General features: G+C 37.2%; 1 non-coding gene across 1 annotated transcript; it reads right to left on the bottom strand.

The window, feature by feature from the left end:
• Positions 1 to 15,124: 15,124 nt before the first annotated feature.
• On the bottom strand, positions 15,125 to 15,232 carry LOC148553148 (small nucleolar RNA R71). Its single transcript, XR_015893195.1, has one exon. It is a non-coding gene; the product is annotated as a small nucleolar RNA R71 (small nucleolar RNA).
• Between the last annotated feature and the right edge of the window lie 3,130 nt (positions 15,233 to 18,362).

Genomic DNA, 18,362 nt, shown 5'->3' with positions numbered 1-18,362 from the left:
GGAAGATATTTTCGAAAATTAGAGAGAGGGAGAGTTAGTTAGGTAGTTTTGAAAAAGTTAAGAAACAAACAAAAAGTTAGTTAGTTAGTTGAAACAAATTTTGAAAAGATAAGAAGTTAGGAAGTTAGAAGAGATATTTTGAAAAGATATTTTTTTGAATTTAGTGAGGAGAGAGAAAAACAATAAGATAGTACAAGATTTAAAATTTTTAGATCTAATGCTCCTTGTTTTCGAAAAATTTGGAGGGAAAACACCAAGGAACACCAAACTTAAAAATTTTAAGATCAAGACACAAGGAAACTCAAGAACACTTTGAAGACTCACAAGAACACAAGAACATGAAGGAAGAACACCAAACTTAAAAAATTTTAGAAAACCAAACCAAAATTTTCGAAAATCAAAGGGGAATCAACAAGAAAACACCAAACTTAAAGTTTGGCACAAGATTTAATAGAAAAAAATATTTTTGAAAAAGAAGGTTTTGAAAAGAGTATAAAAGATTCTAACCCAATTACCAAGAACACAGATTAACGCTCTAGCCAAATGAGTTATGGGACCTTCAAAAATTTTAAGAAAGATTATTTTTGAAAACACCAAACTTAAAGTTTGGCACAAGATTTAATAGAAAAATTATTTTTGAAAAAGGTTTTTTTTTTTTAAAAAATTATGATAGCCAATTATCATGAACATAAACACCACGTTCTAAATAACTGAGCTATAAGTTTAAAGTATTTTAACAAGGGATAAATAATAAAAGACTCTAAACCAAAAAAGGAAAGATTTTTCCTAATCTAAGCAACAAAATAATCCGTAAGTTGTTCAAACACGAACAATCCCCGGCAACGGCGCCAAAAACTTGGTGCACGAATTATGAATTACACTTTTCACAACGCGTACCACTAACCAGCAAGTGCATTGGGTCGTCCAAGTAATACCTTACGTGAGTAAGGGTCGAATCCCACGGAGATTGTTGGTTTGAAGCAATCTATGGTTATCTTGTAAATCTTAGTCAGGAAGTCAATTATGTTTATCAATTGAATTGTGAATAACCAGTAGAGCATAAATTAAAGGTTACTTGTTGTGCAGTAATGGAGAATATGTTGGAGTTTTGGAGATGCTTTGTCTTCTGAATCTCTGCTTTCCTCTGTCTTCTAATTCATACACGCATGTCCCCCTATGGCAAGCTGTGTGTTGGTGGATCACCGTTGTCAATGGCTACCTTCCATCCTTCCAGTGAAAACTACGCTCACGCGCTCTGTCACAGCACGGCTAATCACCGGTTGGTTCTCGATTCGGTTGGAATAGGATTTACTATCCTTTTGCGTCTGTCACTAACGCCCAGCCTTCAGGAGTTTGAAGCTCGTCATAGTCATTCAATCCTTGAATCCTACTCGGAATACCACAGACAAGGTTTAGACTTTCCGGATTCTCATGAATGCCGCCATCAGTTCTAGCTTATACCACGGAGATTCTGATCAAGGAATCTAAGAGATACTCATTCAATCGTATATAGAACGGAGGTGGTTGTCAGGCACGCGTTCATGATTTAAGGAAGGTGATGAATGTCACAGATCATCACCTTCATCACGGTTAAGCGCGAATGAACATCTTAGATAGGAACAAGCGTTTTTGAATGGAAAACAGAAATACTTGCATTAATTCATCGAGACACAGCAGAGCTCCTCACCCCCAACAATGGGGTTTAGAGACTCATGCCGTCAGAGAATACAAAGTTTAGATCTGAAATGTCATGAGATACAGAATAAGTCTCTAAAAGTTTTTTAAATACTAAACTAGTAGCCTAGGGTTACAAAATATGAGTGGACTATGATGGATGATGCAGAGATCCACTTCTGGGGCCCACTTGGTGTGCTGGGGCCCACTTGGTGTGTGCTGGGGCTGAGACTTTAAGCAATTCACGTGCGGAGGCCATTTGTGGAGTTGAACGCCAGTTTTTATGCCAGTTTGGGCGTTCAACTCCAGTTTTTGATCCTTTTCTGGCGCTGGACGCCAGAATTGGGCAGAGAACTGGCGTTGAACGCCAGTTTACGTCGTCTATCCTTGTGCAAAGTATGGACTATTATATATTGCTGGAAAGCCCTGGATGTCTACTTTCCAACGCAATTGGAAGCATGCCATTTCAAGTTCTGTAGCTCCAGAAAATCCACTTTGAGTGCAGGGAGGTCAGAATCCAACAGCATCAGCAGTCCTTTTTCAGCCTGAATCAGATTTTTGCTCAGCTCCTTCAATTTCAGCCAGAAAAATACCTGAAATTACAGAAAAACACACAACTCATAGTAAAGTCCAGAAATATGAATTTTTCCTAAAAACTACTAGGAATAGACTAAAAACTAACTAAAACATACTCTAAACTATATGAAATTATCCCCAAAAAGCGTATAAAATATCCGCTCATCAGGTATTGAGATGTTGTGTTTGGGTATGATAATTGTGGCTTAGGTAGTGTGTATGTGAATATTGAAGCTTAATTGGGATTTTAGAAAGCTTGGAAGAGGGCTTTAGTGTGCAAAAATCTGTTCTTAGAGGTGTTGAGACCTTGAGAGCATGTGAAAAAGTGGTTTAGAAGTGCTCCGGCTGAGCGTGGAAAATCGGCTAAGGTATGGTCTCGGTTTTCTGTATCTAAAAAGTAATGTGGTGTGAAAACTTAGGCTAGAGGCTCTAAGATAGGCATTGAATTGTTGATGTTGTGGAATGGTTGAGATATATGATGTGATCATATATGTGATTATGAATATTGATTCCTTGATGGTGTGATGTGTGAGAAAAATGCATGTTATGATATATGCTTGATAAATGATTGAGGTGGATTTGTGAGTGAAACCATGTTGATGGTGGGTATGATATTGACTATGTATAATGATGGTTGATTAGAAATGATATTATTGGAAATTGGGATGAGGAATGATGTATGACATGTTAATATGTTTGAATTTTTAGCCATTTGATTGAGATGTGTTAAAATGGTGGCATGGTGGTTGTGATTTTTGATAAAAATATTAATGTATGAGTTGAGGAGGCTTGATGTTGATTTTTGGTATGTTTTGGTTGATTTTAAAAAGGGATGAAATTGGTTTATTTTCAAAATGGCATTTTGTGGTTTTGTATGAAAATATGGTTTTTGGGCATATTTTGATGGGAAATAACTTGGACTCCGAATCCCTGTTTTGTGCCAAACTGTTTAGAAATGAAATTGGATCCAGGATGTTCATACCGTTCGAAGAACGGGCGAAAAATGACTTAAAATGAAAAAGTTATGTCCGTTGGAAGATTGGGGGTTTAATTGGCGAAATTATGCAGCTTTTAACTTAGAAAAATTTTTACCAGAATACTCCCCATGCGTAGGCGTGCCTGACGCGTACGCGTCGTTTTCCAAAATGCGTCATCCACGCGTGTGCGTGGCCCATGCGTGCGCGTCGATGCACTGCACCAAATGCCCAGCCATTTTTTCGATAGTTGTGCCAGAATTGTGCCAGTTTTGTGCATGGGGGCACAAACGCACCCACGCGTATGCTTGGCTCACGTGTAGGCATTACTTGGTTGTTTTTTCACCGACGCGTGCGCGTGGGCGACGCATACGCGTGGCCCTGTTTTCATCCCAAAGTTGATTTTTGAGTTTTAAAAGCCAAATTTCATACTTCTAAGTCTCCGATCTCACCCCCTTTATGTCTTAAATCATTATAATATGCCTAGCAATGGGAAATGGGCTAGGGGATGTGGTAACTTGTGAATGAAGAAAGGAAAAACTTATAATCAATGATGATCAAAGATGACTATATGAGATACGGAGGATAGCAGTGGAAGTGCTGTCTGTGCCATGAGCCGATAGGCTGTATTTGTTAATAAATTGGCTGGTTTTGGATTGAACTATGAGCCAGATGGCTGAGTTGTTGCTGGGTTACGGCGGAGCCATTATTGATTATGGCCGAGTATAAATGCATATATGTTATTGAATGAAATCTGAATGTTGCACTTCCACTATCTGAGATACGAGTTTCCCTGGGTGAAAGTAGTGGCTAGCCATCACGTGCTCCAGGTGGAGACTCGATACTCTACTGAACCTATGTCGTAAGTGTGGCCGGACACTGTGAAAGTTCTGGATGAGCTCGCCTTCGTGAATATACACCAGTGAGGGTGTTGGATATGGATTATGATTATGATCATGATTATGTTGAGCATAACTCGAGTTGGGGATGCACGACAGAGGGACAGTCCAATGGTTAGCTATCAGGACTTGTAGGGTTGGTTATATAACCGACAGATGATATCATCAGCTGTTAAGGACAGTCATTCATCATATGCATATTATGTGAATTGTTTGGAATTGCCTAATTGACTGCATATTACTTGCTAATTGTCTAGATGCCGTATCTGTTTCCTATTTGTATATCTCTTGTCTTAAATTACTGTGTTTGCAATATTATACTCCTACCTGTGGTTGGGATGTTTGAAGGACTTAGAAAGGGAAGTAATAGATAGACTGAAGAATCTTTAGTCAGTTGCCATTTATGGATTATCTTGTTTATAAGCTTTGATTTATCTGGAGGAAGTTCTAGGATTGCCTTTGGCTTTCCCAGGACATTACATGTTAGATATGTGGGTACTGTTACCATATTGAGAACTTCTGGTTCTCACCAATGCGAATTTTGTGGTTTTCAGATGTAGGACGTGAGACTTCTCGCTGAGGCATGCTGGAGACTTCTGGATAACGAAGATACTTGTTCCTTGGGACTTTACTTTGGTTTTATGTTTTCACTTAGATACTTTTATCTCCACTAAATAATGTATATAAATATACTGTTTTGACTCCTCTTAGAGGTGGTTTTGGAGAATAGGTTTTGATAGTTTGTCCTCGGGGTTTCCCTTGGGTGCTTACTTTATATATTTGTATATACTTCTATGCTCGAACCGGTTATCTTCGCAATCGAATTTTAAGTTTTGATATTCCTATTTTTGACTCTTTTTTGTGTATATATAATCTCGCGTTATCTTATCCTTGTTCTTTATGTTATCAATCGGAGTGTTGCGCTTTCGAGTTACGATTTTGTTTTATTCCCTTTTTCTTCAAAGGCTCCTAGTTATAAACATTTTTCACACAACTATACGTACTAAATTTTATTTTTAGAGGTCGTAATACCTTGCCATTCTCTGAATTATGACTTAAGCATAAGACTCTGTATGGTAGGGTGTTACATTATGGTATCAGAGCAGTTCGTTCCTGTAGAGCCTGAGGGACAGACTAACTATGCTTCTGCGTATTCTCTGTATGTGTGTTATGTGCTATTAGTATATCTAATTGATATAACTGGCATAAACATTCATGAGCATGCATTTGGGACTTTGAAGCACTAGACTTCCGATATTGAGACTGATCAACTTAATATCGATTGTTTGGTGTGTATAGGAACCAGATGGCGCCTTGTAGATGTGGTCGAGGTCATGGGAGAGGCCGTACTAATACTCAGGGACCGGGAGCTAACCAAAATAACCCGGTAGATTTTATGACGACATTGGAGAATATGGCTGTTGCTATGCAGGCCACTGCTGCGGCCCTTGGACAATAGATGAACAACCATGGCAATGATGGAGGTGGAGCTCAGGGCCCGATGACACTGGCAACATTTTTGAAGGTTAATTGATGAGTCCATATTTGACGATATATTTTAGCTTGAATTGGATGGATTTCATCACATAAACTCACACTTATTCACCAAAATAGCATACTTTTGTGTCTGATCCCTAAATTGAACCTAAATGTGAAAACATGCGTTTTCGTGCTTAAATTGAGCAATTTAATCCCACTTTTATTCCATTCGATACCGTGATATGTTTGTTGAGTGATTTCAGGTCCTAGAGGCAAGAATGGTTTGGTAGAAGTGGAAGAAAGCATGCAAAAAGGGAGAAAATATGAAGAAAACAAAAGAGAAAAGCATTTCAGCCTGTGCCCACGTACACCTTCTATGCCCACGCACAGGCTGTGCCCATGCTCAGGGCAGAATGGAAATCAGGACCTGTGCGTCCGCACAGGTCTGTGCCCACGCACAGGAGAAAAATCAGCAAGTGTGTCCATGTACAGACCTGTGCGTCCACACAGGTACCAGCGCGTGCCTCCAATAAAATTGCATGTGGACTCGTGTTTTGGGGGCTTTTTAGCCCATTTTGAAGGCTTTGGAGCATATTTGAAGGGGGAAGCAACCATATATCATACCATACACTACCATACTTCATGGAAGAGTTTTTAGGAGTAGTTTTAGGGTAGTTTAGTTTTGGGATTTCTCTCTTAGGGTTTTAATTAGGTTTTCAATGTAGCATTTTATACTTCAATTTTGGCTTTGGATTTTCCTTTCTAATTGTAAGTATTTCTTTAATTCCTCTTTTATTGCACTACTTGTTCTACACTTTCTTGCATTCTCATTTTCTTTATCAATATACACATAGTTTTGCAATTTTGATTTCTAGTTAATGAATTTGATGTTTGATACTTGCTTCATGTTTGTTTGAGTTACCTTGCTTGCTTGTTATTATTTATGGTTTATAGCTTTCATTAATTTACCAATTTTGCTATGTTTTATGTTTATGCCCTCTATGTGTTTGATGAAATGCCAATTTTGATTATGGGGTAATTTCCACCCCTTGGCTTGGGAGAAATGAGTGTATGGATTACTAGAGCCATAATGTCCAATATTTAGTGATAATTCTTGGGTTGTTAATTGTTCTTGTTTCAACTAACGCTAGCTTTTTACTACGGTAATTCGTAAGTTAGCTAGGAATTGTGGATTAATAACAATTATGCTCACTTAACTTATCCCTCGATGTTAAGGGTTGACTTAGTGAGATTAATCCATCATAATTATCATAGTTATGGTTATGGCAAGGAAGGGATTCCATAACTCATCCCAAGTCAAGGTTTCATTTTTTTTTGAACCACTTTTCAATCACTTCATAGTTTTACTTGTCCATATTACATACATGGTTCTTTTATTCCTTTATTAGTTTATTAATTGCAAATTTTGTCTAGTTCTTTTATCTCTTTATTTGTTTGCTTCCTTATTATTGAGAACACCCCTTGTTTTTCACAACCAAAATTGTGCACTTGTTGGCATTAGTTCCTAGAGAAGACGACTCGGGATTTAAAACTCCCGGTTATTTTGTGTTGATTGTGACATCTTTTGGATTACAATTTGATTGATGATCAATGGTTGGGTTTGGATTATACTTGCAACGTCAATCCTATTTTTAGTACGAAAATCCAAATCTATACAATTTGGTCCTCTATCAAATTTTGGCACCGTTGCCGGGGAGCTAGCGTCTTAAGTGCTATATTTTGGTTGTAAATATGTCCATAGTGTGAATAGATACTTTTTGGTTGTTTGGTTATTTTTGCTATTAATTAGGATTTTGTTTCTTTTGTTAATTGATGTCTTTAGTTTTTATTTTCAATTTTCTCCATGAGTTATCACCCTCTTGGTTTGGAGTTTGGTTGTGGTTACTTTGTACGCATGTTCCTTATCGCGCCCTCTGTGCGGCCGCACAGGCTTGTGCGTCTGCACGACAACTTGCAACCACTCTGGTGGGAGCATTGGCACAGCCTGTGCGCATGAACCCCTACTCTTTTCGCCCTTGTGCGTGTACACAGACCTATGTGTGCACGCACACATGATCCTGCTTACAAAAAAATCTCCTGTGCGAACGCACACCTTGGTGCGTGCGCACACTTCTATATCCCCGTTCTGTTTGGAGCACTCGCACACCTTGTGCCAGTGCATCCCTCCCATTTTCACCTAGTGTGCATATGCATACATGTCTGTGCGTACGCACAAGTGCTGTTTTGGTCAAAATTTTTATTTCTTTTCCATTTAAGCCCTAAGCACTTCCGCCACTTCCATCCCTCTCTTTTCTTGCCTTTTCCAAGTTCTTTTCTACTTGTTTTACTTCGTTTTCATTGCATCTCATTTTTGTTTTAGTAATTATATTTGTTTTACTTTAAGTTGTTTGTTAGGTAAATAAATTGCAAGTGTTTGCTTGTTGTTTGATTGGGTTGCTTGTTGATTGAATTTCATCGATACACTTATACTTTGCCTTCAATTACTAGCACCTACTTGGATTTGCACATTACATTTTGTTGCATATTAGGTGAAACTTTTATGAGTGCATATGAAATTTAGTGAATTGAATTAAATTGCTTGTTCACCATGGATTTTAAGTCAATATAATCACATCACAATGTCCTTATTTCTTGTTAATGCCTTGCATTTGTTTGAGTTGACTTAACTTGATTCTATTAAGTTGGTCACCTTTTTGTAACAAACACCTTAACCATGTGATTATTTGATTATGCCTAAGGATGAATAAGTAGTTCTTCTTCATCATTGAATTAGTTATTGCTTGTTGTGCTATTTTATTAATTTTGCGCTTTTGCTTGCACAATTTCAATATCCAATATCAAATACTCAATTCACTTTTGTGGTTACCTAGGTTTGTTGGTGCCTCATCTCTTGCTTATTCTCTAATAGCAACCTAGGCCATCTAATTGAGGAACACATGCTTACTTTTTGATTGTGTGGATGCCATTTTAACCGGCTGTTGTGTGTGTGTTCCAACCGCACGCATAATTGGAATACACACATGGCTCATTTTTCTATCAAACTACACCACTATGCAAAAGTCCTCAATTAGATGCTTATTTACTCCCTCCTTTACCTTTTTGTGCTACTTGCCCTATGAATTCTAATTATACTTTATGCATTCTTTTTGAGGATGAGACATGAAGGCAAGAAGCCAGAAGAAGAGGAAGAAACTGAGGATGGAGATGCCAATAATACATTGGACTTGGCGGTTTTCACACAACCCAATCCCCCGCATCCGCCAGCTGAAGATGGAGGAACTTAGAGACATTCTTCCCGGATCGTGTTCGTGCACGGAGGACCGTGCAACGCTTAAGTGTGGGGGAGGATTCGTCATTTTAGGGTGTAAACTTTCTTTTCCCAAATACTTTGCACTTTATTTTTATTTCTTTTAGTAGGTTTCTTGTATATATTTGGAGTATTTTTTACTGTTGCATTGTATTTTCTTTTAGTATATATATCTTAGCTTATGCATAGTTTATTTCTAGCTATTGCATGTTGCATTTTGCATCTTTTACATGGTATATATTTTATAGATAGAAGTTGTGATTGGATGATGTGAATAGTATAACACCTAGTTCAATTTTGTCCTAATTGTTCATGTTAGTTTTTGCGATGTTGAAAATTAGGAATAGAACTAAGAAAGGTCTTGAAATTGCATCTATCACGTCATACATACATATAGGAATAATTTTGGTGAAAAACAACAAGGATTTCCAAGAATTTTCTTTCAAGGGCATTCTATTGAATTGATTTGGAAATTGTTTTTACACTTACTTGAATGATTTCTTGATGGAATATAGAAGAGGAAAGAACAAATACCTTGTGAGTTTTTGAGCTATATTTAGTGGTTACACATTATAACTACAAATTTTGTTCATTATGTGCTATGCTCCTTCTATGATTGTAATCTTGGTTTTGCTTGATTCTTTATTTCCAATATTTGATGTTGTGATTGCATTTAGCATGATTGAGGCCATCTTTGAATTAATCTTACTCACCCATATAGCCTTACCCTTGCATCTACCCTTGTTAATCCCTTTTGAGCTTTTTAATCTAATTATTAGCACATCACAGCCCTAAGTAAAAAACTATGAATAACTTTAAATTGAATCTTTGATTAGCTTAGGTTAAGGTGTGTGCGTCATTTAAGTGTGGGGGAAATTTTGGGAAACATTGGTAGAGAAAAATTTTGTTTTGAGAAATTATTGAAAAATTTGGAAAATGGGTGCACATTCATGTATCAATTTGCTTCAACCATATGCATTTGTCATAGAAAAAGAAAAAAAAATAAAAAAATGAAACGAAAGAAAAAAATAATAATAAGAGGGGACAAAGGTTGCCCCAAAGAAAAAAAATGAATAAGAAATGCATATGTGTTTTGAATAAAATTAAGGCATGAATGTGTGTGAAAAGAAGTAATGGGTGGCAAGGATGCATTGTTGTGATTTGATTGATATAGGTTGAGTTGGATACTTAAGCTAATCAAAGATTCAATCTTTTAGTCCACTTAGCCATATATTCATCTTACCCTTATCCCAACCCCATTACAACATTCTAAAGACCTCATGATACTTGCATACATGCATCAAATACTTGTTGATTGTTAGATGAAAAGCAATTCCTTGAAAGCATAATTAAAGGAGACTTGAGTGATTAAACCCTAAACACCGAGTGATTAGAGTGCATACACACCTAGTGAGGGTTCGATCACTCAATTCTATGATTCCATACCTTCTTATCATGCATTCTTGCAAGTTGCTTCTTTTTGATGAGTTGAATCAATTCTTTAGATTTTGATTGCATTGAGCTACTTCTTTACATAGCTCTATATGTCTATATACTTGCTTGGAAATTTGATTGTTTGTTTTTACCAATTCAATAGGATACTATAGCATATATAGGTATATATATTATATACATACTTGCATGCATATAGATAGTTGCATTCAATAAGTTGTTTCCCTTTGATCATTCTCCTTATTTGGTTTAGCATGAGGACATCCTATTGTTTAAGTGTGGGAAAATTGATGAGTCCATATTTGACGATATATTTTATCTTAAATTGGATGGATTTCATCACATAAACTCACACTTATTCACCAAAATAGCATACTTTTGTGTTTGATCCCTAAATTGAACCTAAATGTAAAAACATGCATTTTTGTGCTTAAATTGAGCAATTTAATCCCACTTTTATTCCATTCGATGCTGTGATATGTTTGTTGAGTGATTTCAGGTCCTAGAGGCAAGAATAGTTTGGTAGAAGTGGAAGAAAGCATGCAAAAATGGAAAAAATATGAAGAACTCATGAGCGGATAATTTATACGCTTTTTGACATTGTTTTTAGTATGTTTTTAGTAGGATCTAGTTACTTTTAGGGATGTTTTTAATAGATTTTGTGTTAAATTCACATTTCTGGACTTTACTATGAGTTTGTGTGTTTTTCTGTGATTTCAGGTATTTTCTGGCTGAAATTGAGGGACTTGAGCAGAAATCAGATTCAGAGGTTGAAAAAGGACTACTGATGCTGTTGGATTCTGACCTCCCTGCACTCAAAGTGGATTTTCTGGAGCTACAGAACTCGAAATGGCGCGCTTCCAATTGCGTTGGAAAGTAGACATCCAGGGCTTTCCAGAAATATATAATAGTCCATACTTTGGCCAAGAATTGATGACGTAAACTGGCGTTTAACGCCAGCCTTCTACCCAAATCTGGCGTCCAGCGCCAGAAAAGGATCCAAAACCAGAGTTGAACGCCCAAACTGGCACAAAAACTGGCGTTCAACTCCACAAATGGCCTCTGCACGTGCAACACTTAAGCTCAGCCCAAACACACACCAAGTGGGCCCCAGAAGTGGATTTATACATCAAAGACTTACTCATGTAAACCCTAGTAGCTAGTTTATTATAAATAGGACCTCTTACTATTGTATTAGGCATCTTTGGATTACCTTATGATCCTTTGATCACGTTTTAGGGGGCTGGCCATCTCGGCCATGCCTGGACCTTCACTTATGTATTTTTAATGGTAGAGTTTCTACACTCCATAGATTAAGGTGTGGAGCTCTGCTGTTCCTCAAAGATTAATGCAAAGTACTACTGTTTTCTATTCAATTCTTCTTATTTCTCTTCTAAGATATCCATTCGCACCCAAAAACATGATGAAGGTGATGATTATGTGTGACGCTCATCATCCTTCTCCCTTATGAACGCGTGCCTGACAAACACTTCCGTTCTACATGAAATAAGCTAGAATGAATATCTCTTAGATCTCCTAACCAGAATCTTCGTGGCGTAAGCTAGAATGATGGCGGCATTCAAGAGAATCCGGAAGGTCTAAACCTTGTCTGTGGTATTCCGAGTAGGATTCAATGATTGGATGACTGTGACGAGCTCCTAACTCGCGATTGCAGGGCGTTAGTGACAGACGCAAAAGGATAGTAAATCCTATTCCAGCATGATCGAGAACCGACAGATGAATAGCCGTGCCGTGACAGGGTGCATGAGCATATTATTCACTGAGAGGATAAGATGAAGCCATTGACAAGGGTGATGCCTCCAGACGATTAGCCGTGCCGTGACAGGGCATTGGATCATTTTCCCGTGAGATGACCGAAAGTAGCCATTGACAGTGGTGATGTATCACATAAAGCCAGCCATGGAAAGGAATGAGACTGATTGGATGAAGATAGCAGGAAAGCAGAGGTTCAGAAGAACGAAAAGCATCTCCATTCGCTTATCTGAAATTCCTACCAATGAATTACATAAGTATCTCTATCCCTATTTTATTATATAATATTCGAAAACACCATTATCAATTTATATCTGCCTGACTGAGATTTACAAGGTGACCATAGCTTGCTTCATACCAACAATCTCCGTGGGATTCGACCCTTACTCACGTAAGGTATTACTTGGACGACCCAGTGCACTTGCTGGTTAGTGGTACGCGTTGTGAAAAGTGTAATTCACAATTCGTGCACCAAGTTTTTGGCGCCGTTGCCAGGGATTGTTTGAGTTCTCGGCAAGCTTTTGGTCCGGTAACATCAGTGCCAGATTCCCTTTTGATCCGGCAACAGCACCAAGTTTTTGGCGCCGTTGCCGGGGATTGTTCGAGTTTGGACAACTGACGGTTCATCTTGTTGCTCAGATTAGGTAATTTTCTTTTTGTTTTGTTTTCAAAAATTTTTCAAAAATCTTTCAAAAACTCTTCCTTTGTTTTCGAAAAAAAAATAAAATAAAATAAAATGTTTTCAAAAATAAATTATTCTATGGCTTCAAAATTTTTAAGAATGAATTCTAGTGTTTCATGAAATATGTTGAATCATATCTGGCTGTAAAGCCATACCCAAACTACTTTGGGATTGGTATTCAACTAATCACTCCAGCCCATGTAATTATATGCTAAAGCTTGGCTGGCTGTTAAGCCATGCCAGACCCTTTGATTGGAGCTTTAAGACTAACATGGCAAGATTCCTGGAATTCATATTAAAAATTTTGGAATCCTTATTTTCTTTTTCAAAAGAATTTTTCGAAAAATATAAAATAAAAATCCAAAAAAATTAGAAAATCATAAAAATCAAAAATATTTTTGTGTTTCTTGTTTGAGTCTTGAGTCATATCATAAGTTTGGTGTCACTTGCATATGCATCTTGCATTTTTCGAAAATTTCATACATTCATGGTGTTCTTCATGATCTTCAAGTTGTTCTTGGTAAGTCTTCTTGTTTGATCTTGATGATTTTTTGTTTTGTGTCTTTTCATGTTTATCATATGCATTCTTGAATTCTTAGTGCGTAAGCATTAAAGAATTCTAAGTTTGGTGTCTTGCATGTTTTCTTTGCATTAAAAATTTTTCAAAAAATATGTTCTTGATGTTCATCATGATCTTCATAGTGTTCTTGGTGTTCATCTTGACATTCATAGCATTCTTGCATGCATTCATTGTTTTGATCTAAAAATTTCATGCATTGCATAATTTTCATGTTTTCATAAAAATTCAAAAAATCAAAAAAATATCTTTCCCTTTTTTTCTCTCATCAAATTCGAAAATTTGAGTTGACTTCTTCAAAAATTTTTAAAATCAAGTTGTTTCTCATGAGTCAAACCAAATTTTCAATTTGAAAATCTTATCTTTTTCAAAATCTTTTTCAAAAATCAAATCTTTTTCAAAATTCTTAGTTATTTTCGAAAATTTCAAAAATATTTTTCAAAAATCTTTTTCTTATTTTTATACCAAATTTTCGAAAATAACAATAACAATTAATGTTTTGATTCAAAAATTTCAAGTTTGTTACTTGCTTGTTAAGAAAGATTCAAACTTTAAGTTCTAGAATCATATCTTATGATTTCTTGTGAATCAAGTCATTAATTGTGATTTTAAAAATCAAATCTTTTTCAAAACTAATTTCAATCATATCTTTTCAAAAATATCTTCTTATCTTTTTCAAAAATTTGATTTCAAAATATCTTTTCTAACTTCCTAACTTCTTATCTTTTCAAAATTTGTTTCAACTAACTAACTAACTTTTTGTTTGTTTCTTAACTTTTTCAAAACTACCTAACTAACTCTCTCTCTCTAATTTTCGAAAATATCTTCCCTCTTTTTCAAAAATTTCTTTTTAATTAACTAATTATTTTTATTTTTATTTTTTATTTAAAAATTTTTTTTGAAAATTACTAACATTTTTCAAAAACCATTTTCGAAAATCACTAACTCTTTTTCAAAAATATTTTCGAAAATTCTCTCTCTCCCATCTTATTCTATTTATTCATTCATATCCTAACATCTCATCTCACATCTCTAGCCTCCTCACAGTTGTGTTTCTTCCATTATATTACATTATTTGTCTCCCCCTCTTCTTCTACTCACACAGGGATCCCTATACTGTGGTATAAAGGATCTCTATTATTATTATTATTTTTCTGTGCCTTCTTCTTTGTCATATGAGCAGGAGCAAGGATAAGAACATTCTTGTGGAAGCAGATCCAGAACCTGAAAGGACTCTGAAAAAAAAAATTAAGAGAAGCTAAATTACAACAATCCAGAAATAACCTTTCAGAAATTTTCAAACAGGAAGAGGAGATGACAGCCGAAAATAATAATAATATAAGAAAGATGCTTGGTGACTTTACTGCACCTAATTCCAATTTACATGGAAGAAGCATCTCCATTCCTGCCATTGGAGCAAACAAATTTGAGCTGAAACCTCAATTAGTTTCTCTGATGCAGCAGAACTGCAAGTTTTATGGACTTCCATCTGAAGATCCTTTTCAGTTCTTAACTGAATTCTTGTAGATATGTGATACTGTTAAGACTAATGGAGTAGATCCTGAAGTCTACAGGCTCATGCTTTTCCCTTTTGCTGTAAGAGACAGAGCTAGATTATGGTTGGATTCTCAACCCAAAGACAGCCTGAACTCTTGGGATAAGCTGGTCACGGCTTTCTTAGCCAAGTACTTTCCTCCTCAAAAGCTGAGCAAGCTTAGAGCTGATGTTCAAACCTTCAGACAGAAAGAAGGTGAATCCCTCTATGAAGCTTGGGAAAGATACAAACAGTTGACCAAAAAGTGTCCTTCTGACATGCTTTCAGAATGGACCATCCTGGATATATTCTATGATGGTTTATCTGAGCTATCAAAGATGTCACTTGACACTTCTGCAGGTGGATCCATTCACCTAAAGAAAACGCCTGCAGAAGCTCAAGAACTCATTGACATGGTTGCTAATAACCAGTTCATGTACACTTCTGAAAGGAATCCTGTGAGTAATGGGACGCCTATGAAGAAGGGAGTTCTTGAAGTTGATACTCTAAATGCCATATTGGCTCAGAATAAAATATTGACTCAGCAAGTCAATATGATCTCTCAGAGTCTGCATGGAATGCAAGCTGCATCCAACAGTACTCAAGAGGCTTCTTATGAAGAAGAAGCTTATGATCCTGAGAACCCTGCAATAGCAGAGGTAAATTACTTAGGTGAACCTTATGGAAACACCTATAACTCAACATGGAGAAATCATCCAAATCTCTCATGGAAGGATCAAAAGCCCCAACAAGGCTTTAATAATGGTGGAAGAAACAGGTTTAACAATAATAAACCTTTTCCATCATCAACTCAGCAACAGACAGAGAACTCTGAACAAAATGCTTCTAATTTAGCAAATCTAGTCTCTGATCTATCTAAAGCCACTGTAAGTTTCATGAATGAAACAAGGTCTTCCATTAGAAATCTGGAAGCACAAGTGGGCCAGCTGAGTAAAAGGATCACTGAAATCCCTCCTAGTACTCTCCCAAGCAATACAGAAGAGAATCCAAAAGGAGAGTGCAAGGCCATTGACATAAGCGCCATGGCCGAACCTATGAGGAGAGGAGAGGACGTGAATCCCAAGGAGGAAGACCTCCTGGGACGTCCAGTGATCAATAAGGAGCTTCCCTCTGAGGAACCAAAGGACTCTGAGGCTCATCTAGAGACCATAGAGATTCCATTGAACCTCCTTATGCCCTTCATGAGCTCTGATGAGTACTCCTCTTCTGAAGAGAATGAGGATGTTACTGAAGAGCAAACTGCCAAGTTTCTTGGTGCAATCATGAAGCTGAATGCCAAATTATTTGGCATTGATACTTGGGAAGTTGAACCTCCCTTGTTCATCAATGAACTAAGTGATCTAGATCAACTGACATTGCCTCAGAAGAGACAGGATCCTGGAAAGTTCATAATACCCCGTACCATAGGCACCATGATCTTTAAGGCTCTGTGTGACCTTGGTTCAGGAATAAACCTCATGCCCCTCTCTATAATAGAGAAACTGGGAATCTATGGGGTGCAAGCTGCTAAAATCTCATTAGAGATGGCAGACAGCTCTAGAAAACAGGCTTATGGACAAGTAGAGGACGTGTTAGTAAAGGTTGAAGGCCTTTACATCCCTGCTAATTTCATAGTCCTGGATACTGGAAAGGAAGAGGATGAATCCATCATCCTAGGAAGACCTTTCCTGGCCATAGCAAGAGCTGTGATTAATGTTGACAGAGGTGAAATATTCCTTCAATGGAATGAGAACTCCCTTGTGTTTAAAACTCAAGGATCTCCCTCTGCAACCATGGAGAGGAAGCAGAAAAAGCTTATCTCCAAGAAGAGTCAACCAGAGCCCCCACAGTCAAACTCTAAGTTTGGTGTTGGGAGGCCACAACCAAACTCTAAGTTTGGTGTTGAACTCCCATACCCAAACTCTAAGTTTGGTGTTGGAGAGTCTCAACAAAGCTCTGCACATCTGTGAGGCTCCATGAGAGCCCACTGTCAAGCTATTGACATTAAAGAAGCGCTTGTTGGGAGGCAACCCAATGTTTATCTAATTCTTATTTTTATTGTTTTTCATGTTTTCTTAGGTTCATGATCATGTGGAGTCACAAAATAAACAAAAAAATCAAAAACGGAATCAAAAACAGCAGAAAAAAAATCACACCCTGGAGGAGCATCTGTCTGGCGTTCAAACGCCAGAACAGAGCATAGTTCTGGCGCTGAACGCCCAGAATGGGAGCATCCTGGCGCTGAACGCCCAGAACAAGCATGGTTCTGGCGTTCAACGCCAGAAATGGCAGCAAAGGGGCGTTGAACGCCCAAAATGGGCACCAACCTGGCGCTGAACGCCCAGAGTTGTGTGCAAGGGCATTTTACATGCCTAAATTGGTGCAAGGATGTAAATGCCTTGACACCTCAGGATCTGTGGACCCCACATGATCCCCACCTACCTCATCATCTCTCTTTCCATTCATGATCATCCCTTCTTTTTTTCCATACACCCACTACCTTCAAAAATTCAACATCTCTCTCCCACCCAATCCCACCCATATGGCCGAATACACACTCCCATCCATCTCCTCCATATCTTCTTCTTATTCTTCTATTCTTTCTTCTTTTGCTCGAGGGCGAGCAACATTCTAAGTTTGGTGTGGTAAAAGCATAGCTTTTTGTTTTTTCCATAACCATTGATGGCACCTAAGGCCAGAGAAACCTCTAGAAAGAAGAAAAGGAAGACAAAAGCTTCCATCAAGGGTCTATAGCTCAGTGGTAGAACATTTGACTGCAAATCAAGAGATCCCTGAGATACCTTAGGGGATACATTTTCTTCCACACAATTATTGGAAACAATTAAGGGTGGAACATCAAGAGCACTCCATCATGCTCCATGAAAAAAGAGAAGATCAAAAAGCAATGAAGGAGGAGCAGCAAAGACAAGGAAGAGACATAGAAGAGCTCAAGGACATCACTAAGGTGGACTCATTCCTTGTTCTTACTTTCTCTGTTTTTCATTTTCTATGTTATGTGCTTATCTGTGTTTGTGTCTTCATTACATGATCATTAGTAGTTAGTAACTATGTCTTAAAGTTATAAATGTCCTATGAATCCATCACCTCTCTTAAATGAAAAATGTTTTAATTCAAAAGAACAAGAAGTACATGAGTTTCGAATTTATCCTTGAACTTAGTTTAATTATATTGATGTGGTGACAATGCTTCTTGTTTTCTGAATGTATGCTTGAACAGTGCATATGTCTTTTGAAGTTGTTGTTTAAGAATGTTAAATATGTTGGCTCTTGAAAGAATGATGACTAGGAGACATGTTATTTGATAATCTGAAAAATCATAAAAATGATTCTTGAAGCAAGAAAAAGCAGCAAAGAACAAAGCTTGCAGAAAAAAAAAATAGGCGAAAAAAAAAAA

Source organism: Arachis ipaensis, chromosome B7 (assembly GCF_059453495.1).
Source record: "Arachis ipaensis isolate K30076 ecotype BB chromosome B7, ASM5945349v1, whole genome shotgun sequence".
NCBI lineage: Eukaryota > Viridiplantae > Streptophyta > Magnoliopsida > Fabales > Fabaceae > Arachis > Arachis ipaensis.
Note: the sequence above shows the minus strand (reverse complement) of the source record. Positions and strands in the feature narration are given on the sequence as shown.